Genomic DNA, 14,994 nt, shown 5'->3' with positions numbered 1-14,994 from the left:
CCATATTATGGACAGCTGACTTTATTTTTTATTCAATATATTAGATAAACTACTATTCGAGATATTTTAGAATTGGAGGAAATGACTAAAAACACTGCCTGCCCCACTACCGGAGTCGCAGCTGACGGTCACGAAGCTTCATAAAACAAATTTATACTGCATTTTACGAATTTTCTCACTAGAGGTAATTCGTGATGAAAATTTGTCACTGGCTCCCGGACTAATATTCATGAGGACTGAAAAAACCTGATAAATAATTAACCACAATGATATTACTTTTAAAACAACATGTATAGTGCGATAAAATTTTCATTCGTCATCGTAATTTAAATTGTTCTAAACGATTAGAAATATATGAATTTGATAAGAATTAGACTTATTCACTGATATTTAAAATGGTATGTTCAAATATCGTTTTTTGTGTTTTCATTTTGTAGGTTATTGTTTTTTAAAGTTTTCTGTCGTATGTAATGGTAATAATTATTTACTAGTCTGGATCTGCTATCGCAAACATTCATGTTAGATAAATAAAACAGTATTCAGTATCCAGATTAAAGTAAAATTGATAAGTATATCTGATTACTGATTCATTATCAAATACAAATATATTTTCAACTACCTAGGATATGGTTTATTTTTTGTTGATTAATAGCTATCACATTTTCTTCGACAGCAAATATATGGTTATATTGGTTGTTTTTATAAATTGATAGAATCAAGGACAAGTTAAGCGTTTTCTGATGTCATTGTGGAAATGTTAATTCTATACAATGATTTGTTTTATATCAGCAATCAAGACTGGATAGAGCGTTAATGTAAAGTTATTACAAGAACAAAAGTTGCCTCCTTTTTTACATGTGTTTAAAAACAAAAAAGGCAAAAACGATATTTTCGCAGGATTTACTTTTAGCATCAATCTCTCGTGGACACTTTGAATTGCGTTGCGGCATTAAACTGTAGGTGCTGTCACTTAAAAGTTATGAAAATGAAAAGAACTGATAACCCAGAAATTGCAGCGATTCGGGAGAAATCATACTAGCTAAGAACATGAGGAAATGAGAAAAATAAACACAAGAATTTAAAAATATTTAAATCACATACTACAAAGGAGGAACAAAAAGAAGAACTCAATATCTTCTAACATAAACGTTGAAGTTTAATGATTGGTTGAAACGTTATAGATAGTTTTTAACTATAGAAAATCACCGCTACAGTCTAGAGCGAAGTTCGAAGTTTATATTGATACGTGAGCACATGAAGTCAGTGCACTTGTAGCTCGCGAATGTAATAATCGGTGTTGAAACGGGACTATTGATAAAATGACGGACATTGGCTTGCAAAATTAATTGCTCTTTCCTTCCTTTAGAAGAAAAAATTGAACTTTCAGTCAATCACTTATTGATAAATATATCTAGAAAGAAAAAACAGACGTGTTGATTTTCACTTCAAAACGTGTTTATAAAAGATGACAACTATTATTCCTGTATCTGTAAAGCAATTTTTAGGCGAGTCCAAGTACTCATTGACAAGGTAAGTTGTTAATTTGTTAAGACTCTTTAATCTGCTAACCCAGATTGACGGCAGTTTGATGGCACAAAAATAATATTTTTGAACGTAGGTGTGTGATACCCTATTTTTTACTTTACTTCGAATGTCTTTCATTTTTACAGTATTGGTTTACACTCATTCACATATTGTGAAAAAACAAAAATCCAATTACAGTTAAATTATTAAAATTACTGACATTTTTAAACAACGCACGATTTTAGGAGTTTACTACGCGCTATATAGAACAAGAATGTTGTGTATTGTTTGTAAGTTTATCAAACATTGAAATGTTTATTTATATTTCGATAAAATTTTAAACAGTAAAATAATTAATTATCGGAGGTGTGATAAAGGAATACGGTGAATTATTTTATCGAAAACATTAACTTTCAATCTCCTCCAAGAGATCTTGGCTAGTGAAGGCTTATACTATCAACTATGAATTCATAACTGAAAGACTTTTTGGAATACTTATTTCGGAATAGCCTTCATTTCTGTCGTGGTCTTCTCAATGTAATGGATAGTTTCAAGCTTTTAGCACATTTTTAAATTAATCATAAGAAATTGCACAGGTCATTGTGAATATCACAACACATAAATTCAAATGTAAATACTTGCGAATACAACCTCAACAAGCCAACATGCAATAATAGAAATAATTATAGAATTAATAAATTTTCCATTTATTTGTTTAAAAATGAACTGTGGATCATACTGAAAATAGAAAAACGCCTGAGGAATAAGTTGAAACTTTTATAGTTTATAGAATAAGAAAAGGGGTTACGACATTGGAAGGTATATAGCAAAAATTAGCAAGATACGAAATAGTAGCAGCATACAAACTGAAATTTATGTCTAGAAACAATATACCTCTACCCGCGATAAGCACAATCAAAAAAATTGTTTACTGTTACAGTTCACAGTTAATAAGTCAAAAATGTATTGACAAACTGTTCGAAGAATATAGAGGTACCCTTCTGAAACTAGCGTCAAATTATGTATCAGGTAATCAACTCTATAGAGTCGATATGGACAAACTTGAAATCAGAACCATGAAAATATGAAAAATTTCGGAAAATGAGTAAATAAACTATGGAACATTTTTTAGAACTAATGACAAAGGACCATAAAAAAATGCGGAAAAATGTGTGCAACATGTTATTAAAAAAAAGATTAGATTGGAGTTTTACCCTTTAGTAATAACCTATTATAATAAGATTCTCTCAGTCTTAATGATTGTCAAAAAACAATATTTGAAAGTTTGCACCTATAACATTTTGTTCTGATTTGCACAAAAAAAATTTTCGGCTATGGATTTCTGCTCTGAAAATTCGGTTTGCAGAAAAAAACGGTCAGTTAATCTGGTACTCTGTTTGTACAGAACCCCATTGTAGGAAGGTAATTCTTTCTTTGTGTTTTCATATTCAACATTTACATGTATTAAGTTAGATATATGACGAAAAAAAAATGAAAAGATGGTATTGGATTTTGAAAATAACTAATAATAAATATATTATATAAAATAAATAATAAATACTTCCTCGCTAATGTCGTATTTTTCAAAGTTTTTAAATATATTCAACTACTTAAATAAAATTAATTATCTTTGTCTATTCCGCTTTTTAAGTTCTGCAATTGTAATTGGAGTAACTAGATATTACAAAGGACCTAATAAACATTGTAAATATCCACGAATGAATTAAATTTTTCCAAGTCAAAATGAATTACAGAAATAATTTTGGTAAAAAGTATTTTGAAGTTAGATTTTCTTATCGTAATGAAGCAAAAACATGAGAATCAATTCCGATAAAAATAGAAATAGTAGACTATTTTTAAGAAGTCGATAAAAACCATTGTTACTAAATATAGTTACAAACATTGCGAGATGTTTGTTTTTAAATTAAAAATAGTGTAACAAGTTAGAAATAAATCCGTTTCATATGAATTTAAATGAATTTACTCACTTAATTATGGTTTTGAAACTAATACCCACAATTAATAATGGCCAAGAGGATATTTACTTTTAGGCAGGGTATAGTTAGAAGGGCATATTATATCTTGTATTGTAACATCTAACATTATATTCTGTTTAAGGTAAACATTATCAGCAAAAAATGAAAAATTAGAATCACTTTGTTATATTAAATAATCGCACAAACACTTATTAGTACACTTTAAATTTTTAAGTGTACTCGTGTCTCAGAAATATTGTCACAAGTACCGAAGTCACAAAAATACACGTTTTTCCTGCTATCTATCCATCGCTGTGAACGAAGAAGAAACGTGTTTTACTCACCTAATTTTAAAGTATGTAGTCTATTCCAAATCACATAACTTGTACAAAACTTAATTTATCTTAAAATCACACTCACTAAAAACAACGCGCCTCACATAGGCTGACTAGATTGGATACCTAAAGTTAGTTGCCGCAAAAATGAGATCGAATACGAAAGATACGAAAGTTAGGAAAGAGTTGCAAGTACTAAAAAGAGCGCACCACGCGATGAACTAGCCAGAACTCGTGCCAAGTTGAGATGATCCAGCGATATCCGACCGTGGTATTGGTCGATACGGGTGCGTGACGTCACCGGAGTCGACCAATGTCGGTATTTACTCTATTCGAGTCAGCTGGCGGGTTACTAAGACGCGTGGGGTAAAAGCCCAAGCACTAGCGACCGACGACGACGAATGTCAGCGTCTGTGTGCATGGCACAAGCGACGTTGCCGGATTCGATCCTCTTCGCAGGAATTCTATGAGCAGGAACGTATTATACCTGATTGTAACTGTGGATATCAATTTTTCTGACGAATTTATTCCTATAGAATGAATTATTAAAAATATTGGAAATCACTTCATGTTTTTTACAAATAAGCAGAGAATTTGTATATTCAAATAATTTGAAAATTTTGTTAATATTCAATAAATTCACTTGTTTCACTTTAGTAGAAATCAGTTGCATACGAACGATATTTTGTTTATAACTTGCCGTTTTTAATTATGTCTTAACTAAATTTTGCGCAAAACTTCATTCGAATTTTCACCCAAAATAGTCTTCGCTATTGTCAGAGGAGGATATATTATGTGTTATAAAATTGCTTTATACATAGTAATGTAGAATTTGTTGCTTCTCATTTCAGTATTTCAATAGTACGAAATAAAACTTTAACAAAACTGATAGAAATGTAATAAATGGCGGTTTAATCAATATGAATTATAATTTACGTAAAAATTTTCTAGTCACAACATGATTTTTGCAAAATTCTTCGGGGGTGGAAGGTTCGTGATGCGATATATCGAAAATTTCGAAGTTACTGCTAATTTGTTTTGAATTCTGCAATGTCAGTCAGCTAGCTTTTCACATGGAGGACTCTCTTGATTTACTCTCAATTTAAAAAGTTTTACGGTACTCCCCAGAAATTATATTTGAGTGAATTATTTGGGATCAATTATTTGTTACAGACTAGACTATCGACCACCGAGAGCCAAAGTTGATTCATTGGATGATTCTTATTTGAAAAGTTATTGAAAGGAAAAGCCAATAAAGCCTCGCGCCTCCCGCATATAATCTCAAAAATATGACAAATCGCTTTGTGTATATAACCTAAAACATTGGACTATTCCCACCCTGGAATCGTATTATACGTAAACGTAAAAAGTTATTTTGAAATTAGACCTACCCTTTCAAGGAATAAAACTATGTTGACTTGCTTTATTTCTTTTTTGTTCGTTAATGATAATAGGGGACAAATAATTTCTTTAATATTTGTGTACTGTAAACAATCGGTGATCAACTTTTGTATAATACATTTGGATATTCCTAATCCATAGCGTAAGTTCAGTCGATGAATTCTATGCCTATATTTCAATTTATGATCTGAAACTTGAGAATATACAGAAACATGGGCCAATGTCTGGCAACAGTGTGGAAGTAGGAGTTTAACATGCAGGTGAAAGATGCTGTTTAGTGACAGCTGAAAGCAGAACAACGCGAACTGAAACTGGGATTTTCTTACCTCATTTCACTGCCGATGTGGATACAAGAAAATTGTTGTACATGTGGAGAGCGACTTCCAGATGTATTTTATATAGTAAATGTTTCGAAACTTCGAAGTTGTTTACAGAAAGTCTCAAAGTGTTTTTATTTTCGTTAGGAATGTAGGAGTTGAGTCGCACAGAATGATATTTAATATATTTCAAAGATTGGCTTGATATTAATCAATGTACTATACAGCTTAATTATCAGTATCTTTCTGTTATTATCACTCCACTTAAAATATGTGTGAAAATGATTATCATTTTTAAATAGTCTATTATTAGAAAACCAAATTTTTTTAGCAGCCCTTCTATTTAGTGAAACACAGAACAAAATAAATTATGTTTTTGGTGGCACACGTAAAACAAATATTAACGCTTGCATGAAGAAGCTGCCAGGTGAAAAAGAATTGGATGGAAAATGAGAGGGCAAGAGTAGAAAAAATTAGTTTCAAGCTTGCCCGTTCATAATTTAGTTGACGTGTTGTGTCCTGGGTAAATATATATTATTATGCTTAAAAATACAACGGATACGATGGTAAATGAATTAAACCTACACATTTTTTGGAAGAAATTATTCGAAAACTGAAAGATGACGTTAGCCAGTTACAACGTTATGAGATTTAAAAACAGCTTTCGATTGTGTTACCAAGAACTGCTCTTTCATAAATTTTTATTGCTAGTAGCAAAAAAGGCACATACATAGCTATAATATTATTAAACTATACTTGCATTTTATTCGCAGGCGAAACTACAATGTCATCGGATGATATTCAGGCGAGCAACAATATTCTATTGAATCAGTAGTTTTTGGTAAATAGTTAAAACTAAATGACAGTAAATTTAAGAACCTTCTTGTTAGACAAACGAGCCAACAAATAAGAGCCAAACAAATTTAATTGTTAAATTCCTTTGTTCAACAAACTAAATTTCAGAAATACGTCAATTTAAATCATGTATATCTATTTGTTTGTGAAGGTGTGCATGTTATTCTATTTTTCGTAGTATACAATATATGGAACTATATTATTTAAACTATATAAACTACATAACTGTACATCTATCAACAAAATATTTGCGATACAAACAACAGTAGTAAGAAGAATTTACAATATATGACAAACCATAAATTGTGAAACAATTTTCAAAAAATTTGAGACATTACCACTTTCGTGCTTCTAAATGTTAATATTTTAACTAAACGGGTAAAAATCGGATTGTTCTGAAAAAACATCAAGACATTCGATATAATAAAGTCGTTGTAAATGATTTTAGATCCCTTAAAATTAGTATTTTTTAATAACATAAACGGGAAGTGTTCTTTCCATCATTAGGGAAACTAAAATATAAGAGGAAAGGTAAATAAAAAATTCAAACCACACACACACACACACACACACACACACACGCTGTAAAATATATAATATATAATATTGAATATAGACTTCCGTTCAATTTGAGGATGAATTCTTAGGTATTTTCTTCTCGAAGTAAGTTATGGTAAAATATTGAGTTGGATTTCACATTAACAATGTATGTTGTTATTAATATTAGTTTAAATATTTTTGAATACTGAAAACATTTAAAATATGTAATTGAAGTTGATTTAATCATGGATAGCTTGTGACACTAAGGCAGAGTCTTGGACTGCTCCAAAATTGAAATGTAAAAAAATTTAGTTGGTTAGCCTACAAGTTATCAAAAACAATACAAAAAAAAACTAATAAATGTGTGCACCTTGCACTTCCAGAGTCTACGGAGGATATATTTATTTGAACTTGGAACAGCAGTCCAAGATTCTGCCTTATAACGTTTTTCATGACGTTTAGAAACATAAACATATATGAAACGTCTAAAAAATAAGGTATTAAAGAAATTTATATATATATATATATATATATATATATATATATATATATATATATATATATATATATATATATATATATATATATATATGTACATACAGGCAATAAAGTAAATCAATAAAATAGCTAGTCAAACTCTCAACGTATAAAGGTATGATACATATCAATTGAAATAGGTGTAGTGTAGCTGCTCTAAAAATGTATCCACCTCATACATAATATGTATAATTTGACTTGTTCTATGCAGCATACTTCGTTTTACTGTATGTATTATGTCATATTTCTCACGCAAAGTAGGAGATGGAAAACAATCTTAATTAACTGAAATTGCAAACCAGTTGAGCTGGCAATTGTTATGCCTTTCTGAGTGTTTATAGAAGTAAGGAACCGGACACAAAACAGATCCCATTTGTGCAGAACCTCATACGAGCATTTATTTTACATGATCCACCTTTGCGTTAGTATACCATTCAGAGCAGCACTGTATGTATAAAACATTTCAAATGTTATTAGAACAGCTGCATGAAAAAATTGTTTGCACACATTTTCATCATGAAGTACCAAAAGTTCTTATATTTATATTAAATAGGATGAATTCATATCGAATTCATCCTATTTATTGTTCGGAATATTCAAATACCTTATTGAACTAATTTTGAGAATTAGAAGTGTAATATTGAGAAATGTAAATGAAAGACATGGATTCTCCGGAAAAGAAGTGTAAATCTGTAGAATTAAGATCGGTTAAGCATGAATCTATAAATACGTAGAGTCAAGTTGGCAGTTATCCATCCCAAACGTTGCGAATAAATGTACAAAAGAAAGTTACTTTTGAGATCAACAAAATATACGTTGAGAATATTTCTATTTGTTCCTTAGCAAATGGTAATATTAAAGTTTTTATTGCAAATATTTCAAATGTGTGTTTGTTTTCCAAAACTTCAATGCAATGGTTCCAGTGGTATTCTAATTTATAGATCAAAAAACGTTTCCATAACTGTTATTATTACTTGATTCGTTTAAATGCAACAATTTCACGATGGTTTTCTGAGCTGTACGAGAGGAAGTATTATCTTGATGAAATATCAATTGTTTCTTATATAATTAAGGTCTGTTTTCACTAATTGTCACATTACAATAATAATCTGTATTTATTGTTTCACCCATGTGGAGGTGATCTAAAAGAAAAATTCGTTTTTGATCGATTTGGTTGATTCATGGATTTGTGTTGAATAAGATTAGGCTATAATTGAGAATGCCTTCTATTAGTCTTATTTTCATTATTATCAAATAATATAATCACGATTCCTCTAAGACTAACACATGTCTACTTTGAACATATACTTTGAATTTTACATATTTAGAGAAGAAAATTTTTCATATAATAAAAACATGAGCAAATAATTCTATAACTGATCCCATCTATAAAACAAGAGTAACTTTCTGTTTAGGATTAGAGCACTAATCAGCTTGACAAATAACATAAAATTGGTCTTACCTTGTGCACCAAATTCAGATCTTAATCTGAAAAAGAAAAAACTGGAATTACTTCCGAGATGTTTGTTAAATGGTTTAGGTTTTTCATACAAATAGGAGGATATGAGGTTTTGGATGGCAATTACATGGTGTTACATAAATCGTGTAGGCCAGTATTTTTGGCATACGCGAATTTCGATATATTTCTTAAAAATTAAAATAATTCAAATTGCTTATAATGTTTAACCGGAGAATATTAACTCTTATACAGTGTGTTTATTCATGATGTAAAGTGTATTGCTAATGTTTGTATTTCTCTAAGGTTTACAGATAAAAATTGTGAATAGAAATTTTTTCAAACAATTCAGGCCATCTGCATAAATCGATTAAAATTATTAAAACGTATTTTTAAATTGTAAACTGAATATATTTCCAGTTTTTCAGTAATACAATTACAAATACAAGTACCAAACCTCGTGCAAAGCTAATTTACTTAAACAAATAACGTATTTATTTTACTACATTCTTTTTCTAAACTTGGTTCATTGTATTGATTTGATTTTAATTTTAAGGCATTGAAACACCTCAAATCCAAGTCTATTGTGAAAACCTAATATGGAATTAGGCAACTGCTGATTTATATGCGAAGCTGCTATCATTATTTTATATAATTATATAAAAATAATTTGATAATTTCGTGAAATGGATTTGTAGTACTTTATCTATTCTTTCATGAACGACTGTAAAAAGTATCAAAGAATTCCGATCACAAAACTGATGTACTGGGGCGAGTTTTAGCACCGGTATAAAATGAAGTATCACCAAAGAACATGTAGTCTTTAAAGCGTTCAAATCAAAAAAGCCGGCTGATTATTTCAAAGAAGTCGTTCCATTATTTGAATTAAATGAACGATCTAATTCGACAGTGGCGGTTCAGTGTTGTATTTAATGCATGTTACACTTATTTCTAATTTTATACACAGTTGTATTTATTTTAAAAACATACTTTTTGTGGCAACAATAATTAAATCCAAATGAATTTGTGGTGAAGTTTTTTATACTCAGCAACAGCTAGGGTATGAATGGATCACAACTATTTCTTAATCATCACCAACTGCTAGACTTAGTTAAATGCTGCAACCTTTGCCGATAAGTGGCCTCATCTTTTCTCTAGCATACAGAGGTCTACAGATTTTTTAATTATACTATAATTGCTTAGGATTTATTTCGGTAATACTTGACATACGTATTAGGGAATTCGTAAAAAGTGAATTATTACAATTTCTCTTACATTAGGATAACTTCTTCCTGCTCATCATCTTTAATAGATGATTAAAACTACACAATTTCTTTCACATTTTCTAATGCGTTCATAGTGCAAGCAGCGACCGCCGTGAAAGGATGGTCAATCAGAATAAGTCCAAAAATATATTTTATTCATGTAGAACATTGACGGATTTTCACGCTTTAACTGGTAGTGATTATACAGCGGCATTTTGCAGAAAAAACAAAAAGAAACCTTTTGTTATATTAAAAAGAGTACTCAGAATCAGCTTTCAAAGAAAATCCGCCCTTAAGTTATGACTCAACCTGAGACATGCCTCAGGATGATGCATCAAAAAAGTTCAACTTTGAGACAATATTTACCTCAATACTAAATTGTAAAAGTAAGAGGGATCGAAACACCATACAAGAAATGAACAGAAATGCCATTAGATGGTATATGGACGGATCTAAAGCAGTGACAGAACTGTGATAACAGTGTATGCAATTGAAAAATGTGTCCAGTTCAACCTAGAGAAGAACTGTCACAAACAGGAGATCATCTTTCTGTCCGATAGCCAAGCAACTCGTTTGGCAAGAAAAATGGAGTTATTCTACGATGGATTCCGTGACACATCGGAGTGAAGGGAAATGAAAGCACTTCATTGGACCTGAACCTTTCTGTGGTATCAGCTACAGGGCAATAGAAAAAACATTAAAAAAAAAGGTAGATAGGAAGAGAAGCAATTATTAGGACAATCTACAGGGGCTGAGACAAGCAAAGACTCTATTGTAAATCTATAATCAGAGAAGATCTGCTGAATATATCAACATAAGTAATATCAATCTACGAATACTACCAGAAGTCTTATCGGAGCATTGTCACTTCAGTGGACACCTGAAGCCGCTAGACTAGACTTGGTAGTTGCACAGAGGACGAAACCTCTTTCCACATTCTCTAGAAGTGTTAAACACTACCGAGCTCAAGAGTACTACACCTAGGAGCGTATAGTATAGAAGATGAAGATCTCTGGCAGCTTTAACCTCCCACATGTTGGACTTTCTAAAAGGAGTGAGATCAACAGATCAGCTGTAGACATTGGTTTAACCAGTATCGCAGCAACATATCCATTAGATCACAGTGTATATGATACCCCAAATCTACATACATACTTACATCATTTTGTATTTGCGTCATTAAATAATCCACTATTTATTGACGACCAAGAAAAAGTTGAAAAAATCCAACAATATACAATTGGGTTATACAGTGTAAAAAATAAACATTCATTAACTTAGAGAGACTTTAAATATTCTATAAGTTTTACAATCATAGAAGTAAATAAAAACTAAAGAAAAATTTTCATAATTTTGACTCTAGTTCGATTGCAAATCGGTGGAAATTTTCTGTTCCTTAATAAATACTCTAATAAGCGACTAAGAAATAATTATTTATACTTATTTTGACGATTTGCTTTATTTTAACTTTTATTTTATGACTTGAACTGTGTTTTTTGCGGAAATGTTAGGAAATAAGGTTTTAATAGATGATTTACAAAGAAAAGTTTTTATTGAGCAATATTTCAAGAAAAATTAACAATTGTTATAACATAGGTATCTATAATCTAAAACTTAAGAATCAAATTGTTGAGATAAATCGTTTAAAGTTATTTGGTGATACAAGAACCTTTAGAGCGTAAGTGCAAATATTATTTTTTTATTTTGGCTTGGGACGATATGGCAACGGCTGAAGCTCATCATCAAAACCAATTTTATACCAAATAGTGCCATCAGGTCTGTATTCTAGCACACTTACATCTATGACGACTGGATCACCTGTCTTTTTACCAGGCCGTATAGATTTATAGATTAATTCTTTCGAAAAGTCGGTAAAAAAGGTATAGTCCAAATAACGAGCTTCGTAAGGCATAGGATCACTTCTAGCTGTTTTAGTTATAGCCATGTATTGTTGTGGAAGGTAAATTTCTTTACCTTTTAATTTACACTCTATTGCACTGTGTAACGAATCACATTCCATTTTGATATGGCCTTTTGGCAGGTACTTTTGAGTAATCACAATATTTTTTTCAAACGCTAAACGTAATAAATCATTGCTTAACGTAACCTTGCGATTTTGAGCACAACAGCCTTCGTAATATAAAATTACAGGCAATAATTTCTGACTCAAAATCTTCTCTAGATGGTCTACTAAGCATGAAGCAAAAACAGAAGCTTCAAGCGTGCTATTTGACTCATCGAACCAAAAACACATTACTTCCTTAGTTTCTAAATTGCATAATGTAAAATTATGGACGCATAATTTAGTTTTATGATAAATAGCACTGGCTTGAAGATACGGGGCCAATTTTACCGATTCAACATCCTGTGTGAATACGTGACAAGCTCCGGACTGTGCAATACCTTTGTCAGTATCTTTGTCTTACCTGGGTCGATCTTTCTTCAAAACATGTTGAGCGTATTCTATTATGGTTCTATGAAGTGCCGTGACATAAGTGTTGCTCTCCAAGAGAAACTAGTATCGACCACAAAGAAACATATTTAAACGCTGATGTTTAGATAGGCAATATCGTTGATAAACAGAAGAAACACTCCAAATTCTATTGCAAGAAGACATCGTTGTATCAATCCTTACAAGCTTAGATTTTAGGATATTATATATATTATATATATTTATATAATACACGAAAAAAATCAATAGAATGAAAAATAAAAATGTCGCCCTTAACAATTAGCAGAGTACGACTTATTTAAACTTGGCCTGGTAGAGTTTCGGTCAAGTAAGAACGTGCAAATTCTACTTTAAAGAAAAATAAAAAAGGAATTTTTGAAGTTTTTTTCTTATACCTTGTATAGAAAATAGAGTGTTGTAATTAGTTTGTTGGGGGCAGTCTGACACACAATTGTTAGTTAAGAACAAGAACGTCAAACTTCAGTTTCTGTATTCATCTAGTCGAAACGCCATCGTGTACTGAAAAATTATGTAGATCGATATACTGAATAAATTAATTAGAAATTCTATAAAAAAATATATAAAATTGGACACGTCAAGGACCAATGGATTATTATTCATTTAATATCCAAAAATTAGTGAAATACAGTTTTGTACTCACAAATGTACAGTTAAGTAGTTCAGTACTATTTTAGTTTTCACATAGTCTTCAACATACTCACCTTGAATTGAATTATATAAAATGAAAATAATAAAAACCAACTAAGAAAACTGATTTAATTATTAGGTATATACTGAAATTTATACAATATTTATTATAGTTTTCTTTGATTAAATTGATATGTTTGTTATGATTTTTTACACATTCTATCCTGTCATTAGCAGTGTTCTATCCAACTTCTATCACTACTTTCTTGTTTCTTTTCTGGGTGTAATCATTGTTTTCACAGTGCAGACTCGTCGCTACACCACACAGCAAATTATAAACAAGATTGTATTCACTTTCTTCATTATACATTATCCATAACTTCATAAGATAATAGAGCCTCTGTAAAAATACATCAATATATGATCATTCAAAATTATTCCAGAATGAAATTTAATGAAACGACGTTTTTATTCAAGCTCCGCCTATGCTTTCCGTAAAAAACCTCATTCAAAATGATTATTTAATAGTTGAATAATTCACACCATACCAAGCATTACATCATAGGTCAACCATTACTACTGAATGAAATGCGTTAATTTTTTATACTAATTTCAATGTCACAACATTATAAAAACAATAATACGTTTTTGAGACAAAATATTAGTCGATTAGTCAAATACTGAAAATATAATAAATAAAAATTAAATGCTTGTAACTCTAGATACATTGCAAAAGTGTGGGGTCTGATTTATAAATAATGTAAGGTTGTAGTCCAAGAGCTATCTTAAATCTGACAACACATATTTGACTAAATTTGAAGTTTCGTCAAGTGAAATCTTTTAAAAATTGTGATCGGCCAAGCCTGCTTATGGTAGTTTCAGAACGAATCAGATGTGGCAGGTATAAAAATTAGATAAACTTCAAACTTATTTCTCCAAGATTATCGTGTCAATATGACATGTTTCTCGACTGTAATTGAAAAAATATATAGCTTAAGAAAACACGCTTTTATACTCAATCAAGATAAAGATGATATAAGAATGGAATAACTTACGAGATAATTAATGTCAATGTTCTAAACGCGTGGGGTTTTCATTATGAATTGATGTAATTTCTCGATAATTTTATTCCTAAATGCAGAATTAGTTTGAAGAAATATCGTACAAAGCACATTACGCTTTAGACAGAGACGAGATTTCTTCATATTTGAAAATTATCTTTTCTTTTTTAGTTCAACTGGCTATACGAGCGATTTGTCAAAATTTTGTATAAATTTGACAGATAAATTAGTTTCTCATATAAAGAGGGTATATATATATATATATACATATATATATATATTCTGCTTTTAAACCAAGGCGTGTGGTAGTGGTGAGGTATTGGAATGGTACGTGGCATAGCGATGGTAAAAATTTGGCGTGGCGATGGAATAGCGGCGAAGTGGTATGAAAGTGATTTAATGCGCACTGCAGTGGCAAACAACGTATGGTGTCACCGATTTATCAGTTCTGTCCAGAATGTCCTCAGAGGATGATGCTCTTTTATTTGTACACCTTGCTAACCTAAATGCTAAAAATCAGGAGAAGAAGAAAAAACACTTTTGGGTTCATCCTCTCTGTCAGAAAAATAAAAAATTTGGAATTTTTAACGTTTATAAAAAGGTTTTGGACGATCAGAAATTTAAACT

The 14,994-nt window shown here is 30.7% G+C and overlaps 1 protein-coding gene across 10 annotated transcripts in view; it reads right to left on the bottom strand.

The window, feature by feature from the left end:
- LOC130896033 (myocyte-specific enhancer factor 2) overlaps positions 1 to 14,994 on the bottom strand; it is a 201,598-nt gene that overhangs the window by 39,278 nt on the left and 147,326 nt on the right. For 5 of the 10 annotated variants that reach the window (XM_057803836.1, XM_057803782.1, XM_057803828.1 and 2 more), the window contains one exon: positions 8,948 to 8,973. The exons of 3 other annotated variants lie outside the window; for them this stretch is intronic. The gene's annotated coding sequence lies outside the window, so the exon portion shown is untranslated. Of the gene's footprint in view, positions 1 to 3,844; positions 4,246 to 8,947; positions 8,974 to 14,994 lie in introns of those variants that run through there. 2 more of the 10 variants (XM_057803799.1, XM_057803864.1) reach the window with 1 other exon arrangement.

Source organism: Diorhabda carinulata, chromosome 1 (genome assembly GCF_026250575.1).
Source record: "Diorhabda carinulata isolate Delta chromosome 1, icDioCari1.1, whole genome shotgun sequence".
In the NCBI taxonomy this organism is placed as follows: domain Eukaryota; kingdom Metazoa; phylum Arthropoda; class Insecta; order Coleoptera; family Chrysomelidae; genus Diorhabda; species Diorhabda carinulata.
This window is presented reverse-complemented; position numbering and strand designations above follow the sequence as displayed.